Source organism: Desmodus rotundus, chromosome 10, assembly GCF_022682495.2.
Source record: "Desmodus rotundus isolate HL8 chromosome 10, HLdesRot8A.1, whole genome shotgun sequence".
NCBI classification, from domain to species: domain Eukaryota; kingdom Metazoa; phylum Chordata; class Mammalia; order Chiroptera; family Phyllostomidae; genus Desmodus; species Desmodus rotundus.
In genome coordinates this window covers 32,771,208-32,779,455 of record NC_071396.1, presented here as the reverse complement: position 1 = coordinate 32,779,455, position 8,248 = coordinate 32,771,208, and the positions used below count along the sequence as shown (strand labels likewise).

Sequence of the window (8,248 nt, the reverse complement as noted above, 5' to 3'; positions counted from 1 at the left end):
TTAGAGAGCATCAGTTCCTTTGAAATCAATAAGCTTTGCATTATGCATAAGAGAGCCACAAAGTCACACTTATCATTGTCTTTTGGGTTATAGGGTAGGAGGACTAGAAGCACAGACCCAGCTGGATGCCAATACCAGAGGGTTGCAATCCTCCTTTTCAATGTTTTTAATGCAGAACAAGTTCAACAAGCACCAGAGAACAGGAGACCACTACCATCAAAAACTCAAGACTTGTAAGCCTAATGTTTAAAGAAGCTCGATGGGTCAGTTTGATTTCCCCCCTCTTTGACTGTAAAAAAAAGGGAATGGTAGAATTTCAATATATTTTATCTTTCTTTACCTATGAGGAAACCATATTCATAATAATAAAGTTGGAGAATGCAGAGATACTAAAAGTAAACATTTTTCTCTTTTGTAGAGACGTTTTCAGAATAGTTTTATGTTCACAGCGAAATTGAGCTCAGAAGTTCGCAAAGTTCCCATTATCCTCTAAACTCACATGAGAATTGACTCCCCCATTATCAATACCCTCCACCAGACTGCTACATTTCTTAAAATCAGTGAACCTATACTGGCACATCATTATCACCTACTCTTGATGGTGAACATTCAATGGGTTTGGACAAATGCATATTGACACTTATCCACCATACACACCTATCACACAACATAGTGTCACTGCCCTAAAAATCTTGCGTGCTTCATCTATTTATCCCTTTTAATCTATTTGTATCTTTATATTTAAAGTGGGTTTCTTGTGGACAACACAGAGTTGACACTTGTTTTTTGATACATTTTGTCAATGTCTATCATCTAATTGCTGTATTTATACCATTGACATTTAAAATGATTATTGATATAGTTGCACTAATACATACCATGTTTGTGTTTAATTTCTATTCATTGTCCTTGTTCTTTGTTCCTTTTTTGTTTTTCACTCTTTTTCTTTTTGGCATTTGTGGTTTTAAGCATTTTATAGGCTTCAATTTTCTCTCCTTTCTTAGAATATCAATCACATGTATTTACTATTTTTAGTAGTTTAGATAGAGTTTACAATACATATCCAGCTAATGCAAGTCCATTTTCCAATAACACTATAATGCTTCATGGGTAATCCAAGTATCTTATAATGACAAAATATTCCTAATTCCTTCCTCCTGTCCCTTGCTTGTACCTTGTTTCATTACTGTCATTCATCTCACTTATACATACATACATATACTATACCTATACATGCTCTTGCTTATGTATTAAATATATACTTATGCATTATATATAACAAATAAGCATTCATAATCAAATATCTTGTTGCTGTTATTTTTAACAAGCTGTTATCAGTAAGATCAATACAAAATAAGGAAAATAAAAGTTTTTTTTATTTACCTTCGTTCATGCCTTCTCTAATGCTCTTCCTTTCTTTCCCTAGGTCAGAATTTCTGGCTGCCGGTGGACCAGCGAGCTGGACGCGGATAATCGCAGGCTCCGTATTTCCTCCCCTGCCCTTGGATTGTACGCTGTGCTCCCCATTCCCTCAGCGGGAGTAATTTTCAAGGATGCAGCCTTGAGAGAGCCGCGGGGTGTCGAGAACCGTCTGGACGGGCTGTGACTGAACGCCGTTCAGGCCTCCAGGGAAACTGTGAAGATTTCGGTGGCCGGGTGTACAGAGCTGCTCCGCCTGTGGCGCCTAAGACGATCCTCGTTGGTAAGTCCCCCTGCTTCTTAAGCGCCCCCTAGCAGCCCGGATCGGCCGGCCTGCGTGCCTGCCCGCGGTGCGCGGGGCCACTTTCACCTTTCGCCCGGACGCTCTCTCCGAAGAACTTCTTATAAACATTTCTTGCAAGGCAAGTCAACTGGAAACACGTTTCCTCTATTTTGTTTTGTTTTTGTCTGAGAAAGTATATATTTTTTTACCTTTGCAGGATAACTTCTCAGAAGATGGGATACTAGGTTGGCTCTTTTCATTCTTTCTCCCCCCATCCCCCCAACACTTCTGATATTTCCCTCTCTTCTTGCTTGCCTGGCTTCTGAGGAGAAGTTGGATGGAAGTTGAAACTTTGTTCCTGAGCAGGTTCAAGTATTTTCTACCCCTCAGGCGTCTTTCAAGATGTTTTCTTTATTTTCGTTTTTCCGTCGTTTTGAATACGATATGCCTGTAAACAAATCCAAAAGGCACTGGAGTGAAAAAGAGAGACTTTATTTCCCTAACAGTTTTCACGTCGGGCTGTCGAAGAAACCGAAAGTGTGTTTCGCTGAGAAATAGCGGCGTTTGTCCTGTCAAAAAAGTTCCCGCCCAGATGCCTGACAAGACCCGATTTATGCAAATCACATACCAAAGTTCATTCTGATTGGTTCGAATTGGGCTGTCCTGATTGGTCAATAAGGAGCAGTGCTGATTGGACAGGGCAGGGCTCAGTCTCTAAGTGGAAAGTGCAAGATTATGTGGCACGAAGGAGCGGAGAAAGCTCGGTAAGCTGACAGTTCGGTCAAAGACTGTTCCCGGTGCACAGAGTACGTAAGGAGCCCCTGTCCGCAGATGGGTGCCACACTTTCATACCTTTTGGGCTCTGGGTGGACCATGGGGAGGCCATCTCAGCAGATAAATTCCATTTGGGGGTTCATGTGAAATGAATTTGTTTTCCCAGGGTCCACATGCCGAAGTGTAGATTTTTCCCCGTATTTATTTCGCCTGTTCTCTGAACTTCCTGGGTTTGTAGGTTGTTGACATTAGTTTGGGAAAACTCTCAGTCATTATTTCTTTGAGTATTTCTTTTGTTCTCTCTTCTCCTCTGGGCATTCCCATTACTTGCATGTTATACCTCTTGTAGTTGTCCCGTAGTTCCTGGATATTCTGTTCCTATTTTTTTCCAGCCTTTTTTCCTCTTTGCTTTTTCAGTTTTGCAAGTTTCTATTGATATATCCTCAAGCTCAGGGATTTATCCCCCCTCAACCATGTCCAGGGTACTAAGTACTAATCAGCCCTTCAAAGGCATTCTTCATTTCTATTACAGTGTTTTTAATTTCTAGTATTTCTTTTTGATTCTTTCTTAAAATTTCCATCTCTGCTTACATTATTCATCTGTTCTTACATGTTACCTACTTTTTCCACTAGAGGTGGTTGCATCTTAATCACAGTTGTTTTAAATTCACAATATGATCATTTCCACACCCTGCCATAAATGAGTGTGGTTCTGTCTCTTCAAACTGTACTTTTGCTTTTTAATATTATGCCTTCTGATTTTGTTGTTGTTGAAAGCTGGACATGATGTACTGAGTCAAAGAAACTGCAGTAAAGAGGATTTTAAAGATGTGGAGGTGAGGTGGGGAGGGAGGACACCCGTTCTGTTGTTCTGTGGTTAGGTCTCAGTCTTTCAGTGAGCCTGTGATCCTTGGCTGTGAACTTCACCAGTGCCTCTCAGTCCCCTCCCTCCGATATGGGACAGGATGATGGGAAGGGGCTGGAGTCCCCGCCCCCCTCCACTTTCCCATTGTTGGTTAGGCTCTGACAAAATGCTTATAAATTATTTTGCTCTGACAAAATAGTTTCTCTTGAGGAAAGGCTTTGCTACAGTAGAATGCTCTGGCATATTTCAAAATGGCTGTATTTTCTTCCCCACTTTCTGGAAGCATAAGGATATTTTTCTTGTCATCTTCCCTGTGAGCACTTGGCTGAGCCTCTGAAGGAAAAACTTACAAAAGTGTAGGGGTCCCCTGATAACTGGGTCCTCCTGGAATTTTTATCTCACAGACTTGTCTACACTGAGCCTCCAGTAATTCGTCAATCACAGTTCAGGTTTTCCTGGTCTGACACTGGTTCCTGTGGAGGTTTCCACTCTTGGGATTCTACTCTGGTAAGTGGTGATTCTCTGTATTTTCCTGTCTCTCTTTCCAATTTTGGGAGTAGTGGTTTGCCCCGTGACCTTACTTTTCATATGGATCAAAGAAGACCTGTTGGTTTTTCAGGGTTTTTTTTCAGCTGGAATTCTCAAATACTGCAGGTGGGACTGTAAATTTTGGCAGTGGCTACTAAAACAAAACATACATTTACCCTATGACCTAGCAATTCTATTCCTAGTTACACACTCAAAAGAAAAGAATGCATATATCTATTAAATATTCACAGTGGCTTTTTTCTAACAGATAAAAACTGGAAGCAATAAGAATTTATCTATACCTCCAGGAAGGAGATAAATAAATTGTGCTGTATTCAGACAATGGAGTACATACAGCAATACAAAGAATTAACTACTGATTTGTGTAACAGTATGAATGAACCTCATAGATATTATTTTGAGTAAAAGAAACCATACACACACAAAAATACATATTGTATGATTCCATTTATATATAATTCAAGAACCAGCATGATACTAAAAGATGTGAGTGTAGTGGTTACATCTGAGAGGTGAGTGCTTATGGCCTGGGAAGGAGCATGAAGAAACCCCTGGATGACAGAACTGATCTACATATTAATCTGGATGGTGGCGTACTAAGGTATACTGACCAAGCAGGCCCTAGATGCTGTGTATGCTGTGCACACTTGACAGATAAGAGAGACATGCTTACATTTTAGTGAGGAACACAGACATTAGTCAATTAACTTCAGTGACATGTGTTGGGTGTGTTGATAGGGGAAACAGTGGTGGCTTTAGGCACATGGAACAGAGAGAACTCGGTTACTGTGGGGATGAGGGGAGACTTCCTGGAGAAAGAGATGGCACAACTGAGAACCATTAGGCATTGGGAAGGGATAAGAAGATTGGGAGGAGGAGAACATTCTAGGAAGTGTTGGGAATAATGCATGCAAAGGCATGAAGATGAGAGAATGAGGCATGTGCAAGTAATTGAAAGTTTGGAGTACAGGGGAAAAGATGGTGATGGAGACGTGAGGCTGTGGGGTTCAGTGGGAGCCTGCTCTTTGGCGATTAAATGAGATGTGTTAAAAGACTTTTGGCTTTTCTGAGGCATTGAGAAGCAAATGCATACTCTTAGGTAGGAAAGAGTCAAGATTACATTGACATTTTAAGAAAAGAGTCTAGAGGCAGAGTAGTTGAAGCCCTTGAGGTGATCCAGGTGAGAGATGATGGAGCCAGAAGTAGGGAGGGGACAGAGGAGATGGCCAGCAGTGTGCTGGTTGTAGAGAGAACGTGGAGGTGGAAATGAAGACCTTGTGATGGTGGGTTGTGTGGGGTGGGGAAGAAGGAAGAGTCTTTCAGGACCTGGTTCCATTTCAGCACTATTGAAAAGGAATGTAGTTCCACACCCTAGAGGAGGCCAGGAACCTGAGGCATGTTGTTTGATTTCACCTCTGAATTTCATGTTACTTCATTGCTTCTCACTGTCTGCTAGGATGAGCCTTGTTCCTAAAAGGATCTTTTCTGTTGAATTTGCTGGCCACTTTTGTGGGTGGTTTGTGGGTAGAAGTGGGGGCCAGGGATTAGAAGGTTAGACAGGTGGAGGACTTTGCTTAATGCATTAAGCCCTCCACATCCTCCTCCTTCCTTCTCCACAAGTAGGTTATTTTCAGTTCCCTTACGGGGTAACTAAGACAGAGCAATTTAATTACTTTTGTGATGGAAGATACTTTGGGGATGGGCCCATCAGAGGATTCTCCTTCCCAGGAATGTGAATTCTGTTTTCTGACATGTGCTAGTTTGGAGGTGATGAATACAATCCCCTCGACCCAGGCGAGGTGACTGCCATAATCGGTTGTGTATGGAAATTCTTGAAACTTGAGGAATAAGAAGTTTAACCTTCATTGGTCTGCACATCCAAAGCCTGGGACCCTGATGGGTCCCTTTCCCACCAAGCTGTCCCAAACACTCCACCTGGAATCAGAGGTCATTTAGAAGCAAAGAACTGGCTGCAGCGAATTTCTTTAATGCCCAGGCTGGGAAGAAAGCAGGTTAGGATTTGATCCCGAAGAACAAGAGCCTCTGGAGCCTCTGGAGCCTCCCGCCCTCCGCACTCGGCGTGGCGGGGGCGCGCTGCAGCGCTGCGCCAGGCGGGGCAGGCAGCGGGCAGCGGCGGTGTGGGCGCAGTGTTGCAGGTGTGTGACACCCGCGGTCTCCTGCCTCTGCCGGGATCGCCAGGGAAGACGCTGCTCTGCCCACACTTGGTGGCCGCCGTCCGAGGATTTTTGCCCATGGATTTCCCACCCAGGTAGGGGATGGTGCTGCTCGCTCCACTGCGTGCAGACCCGCGGGGGCGCGGACTAGGGGCTCCCAGTCTCGTCTGCCGGGGCTGAAACATACCTGCTGGCACCTCTTAGTGTTGGTAGTAAATGGCATAAAAGACAGGAGAATCTTGGAAAAACAAGGACTTGCCCTCCGCTCGGGGCTGCGCGCTTCTCTGAAGGTGGCGTCCCCAAGGGCTGTTTTAAACACCCTGTTTGAACTGTTAGCTCCATGTATAGTTTTGCAACTTAGTCTACTGATATTTACAACTCCGCTCCCCTAAGCCACCGCTTTTAGTTTCTATTCTATTCCTATGAGATGAAATTTGTTGCTGCTGTTGGTTTGTTCTTAAAGAACAGATGAAAAACATTCTAACACCCTGTGGCCCTGGGTTGGGGTTTGTGAGTGTGCGTTTCTTCTGTATGTGGAGGGCGCCCTCCGCGGGAATGGGAGCGGTTTCTTATGGACACAGAGGATTTGTTTGTAGATGGATTTCAGCGCAAGGAAAAGAACGTGATTTGTTCTGCAGGGATGGGTGAGCAAACGCATTTAGCCGGGGAGGAGCGAAGCACTGCTGTTTGGTCTGCAGACGGGTATTAGATATCTCTGCTGTCCAGGGTTCAGAGGGCTGCTGAAACACCATACTTTAACCGGAAATCGCAGATGCAAACTAGCTCCGTTTACAGGTAACTTATCTGCATCTTGGGCTCTGATGGGGTGAGGTAGAGCACTGGGGAACACCTGCTAGGTTTTTGTTTTTTTAAAAGCCTGTTGGCAGGTAGATGTGGGTGACTTTGAGGTTGAGGGAGCGGCAGGTGAGGGGTGAGAGGTGTGTGTGCATGAGGGAGAATTGGGCATTGTCTCTAGTTCCGTGGTTCTTCTAGTTTGCGGTGGTTTCTTCTATGTTTCTGCTTCCTGCCCTTTTTGGAAGAGGTGACTTGTCCCATTTGCTCTAGCTGATGCAGCACATACAGTACAGGCTCATTTTGTATTTTTATTGAGTCAGCAAATACTTACCGGGCACCTGGTATATGTTAGAGGCCGATTAATCCTTGGGGGTGCAGAGGTGAAAAGAACACAGTCCAGACTCCCAGCAGCTTACACCTGGTGGGGGAAAAACACCTGTAATCATGAAGTGTGAGAAGTTCAGTAGTGCAGGTGTGAAAAGAGAGTGGTGTGAGCAGAGAGGAAGCAGGAGTTAATTGTGTCAGTGATTATTTTAAAAGTGAAGCCCCCATCAAGGAGATATGGCATGGATTTGAGTAAGGGCTGGGTCCCTCACTTGGTCCCTTGTCTGTGAGTGACCCAAGTCATCCTCCCACTCCATCGACATCGCTGCCACTGGATGGGCAGAGCTTTACAGGTCACAACAGGGCTGTCATTTATAGTGTGTGGCAAGACCCCAGTAGATGCAGACACAGGCTGACACCAAAGAAGGAATACATCCTATGCAAGCCAGGGATTCTGGAAAATTCTGAGGAAGTCTCAGAGCAGACGAACTTCTGCTTTTCCCCCCTCAGGCCCCTGACCTGTCTGCTTGTCCCAGCCCAGTTCAGAAGGAAAGTTCTGACCTGATCTCTAAATGGGTGGAATAACAGAAAACTAAAGCTGTTAGTACTGATCTTTTCGGGGAGATGAAAATCCGGTGTCAAGCATGGTTGCCATAGATGTGTGTCACGTGCATTTTGTCACATAACCGTCAGGGTATTTGACCAGCAGGCTGGCCACTGCAGGGAGTGTGGGCTTTGATGATTAGACAGACCTAGACGAGTGTCTTGGACAAGTTACTTAGCATCTCTTTAAACTTTAGCTTCCTCATCTATAAAATGGAAATAGCAATAAAGGTGTTATGATAATGACATAGAAGTTATTTAAAACTATTTGTTCATTGTGAGATGATCGTCATATATAAATTGCTCGGCACAAGTAGGTGCTCAAGAAATAGCAGTTCACTCATTGACTACCTACTGTGTGTTAGGTACTGCCCGATGTGAGGGGAATACAGAATTGAATTAATAAAGCCCCTCAAAGAGCTTAACTTGTGTGTGTATGTGTAAGATAATGGACAAATAAAT

General features: G+C 44.0%; 1 protein-coding gene across 8 annotated transcripts in view; it reads left to right on the top strand.

Moving 5' to 3' along the window:
* The first annotated feature begins 1,685 nt into the window (after positions 1-1,685).
* Positions 1,686-8,248, top strand: part of SV2B (synaptic vesicle glycoprotein 2B) — a 92,450-nt gene continuing 85,887 nt past the window's right edge. For 3 of the 8 annotated variants that reach the window (XM_053913223.1, XM_071219456.1, XM_045196607.2), the window contains exon 1: positions 6,721-6,859. The gene's annotated coding sequence lies outside the window, so the exon portion shown is untranslated. The other 5 variants (XM_024561857.3, XM_045196606.2, XM_045196611.3 and 2 more) reach the window with 4 other exon arrangements.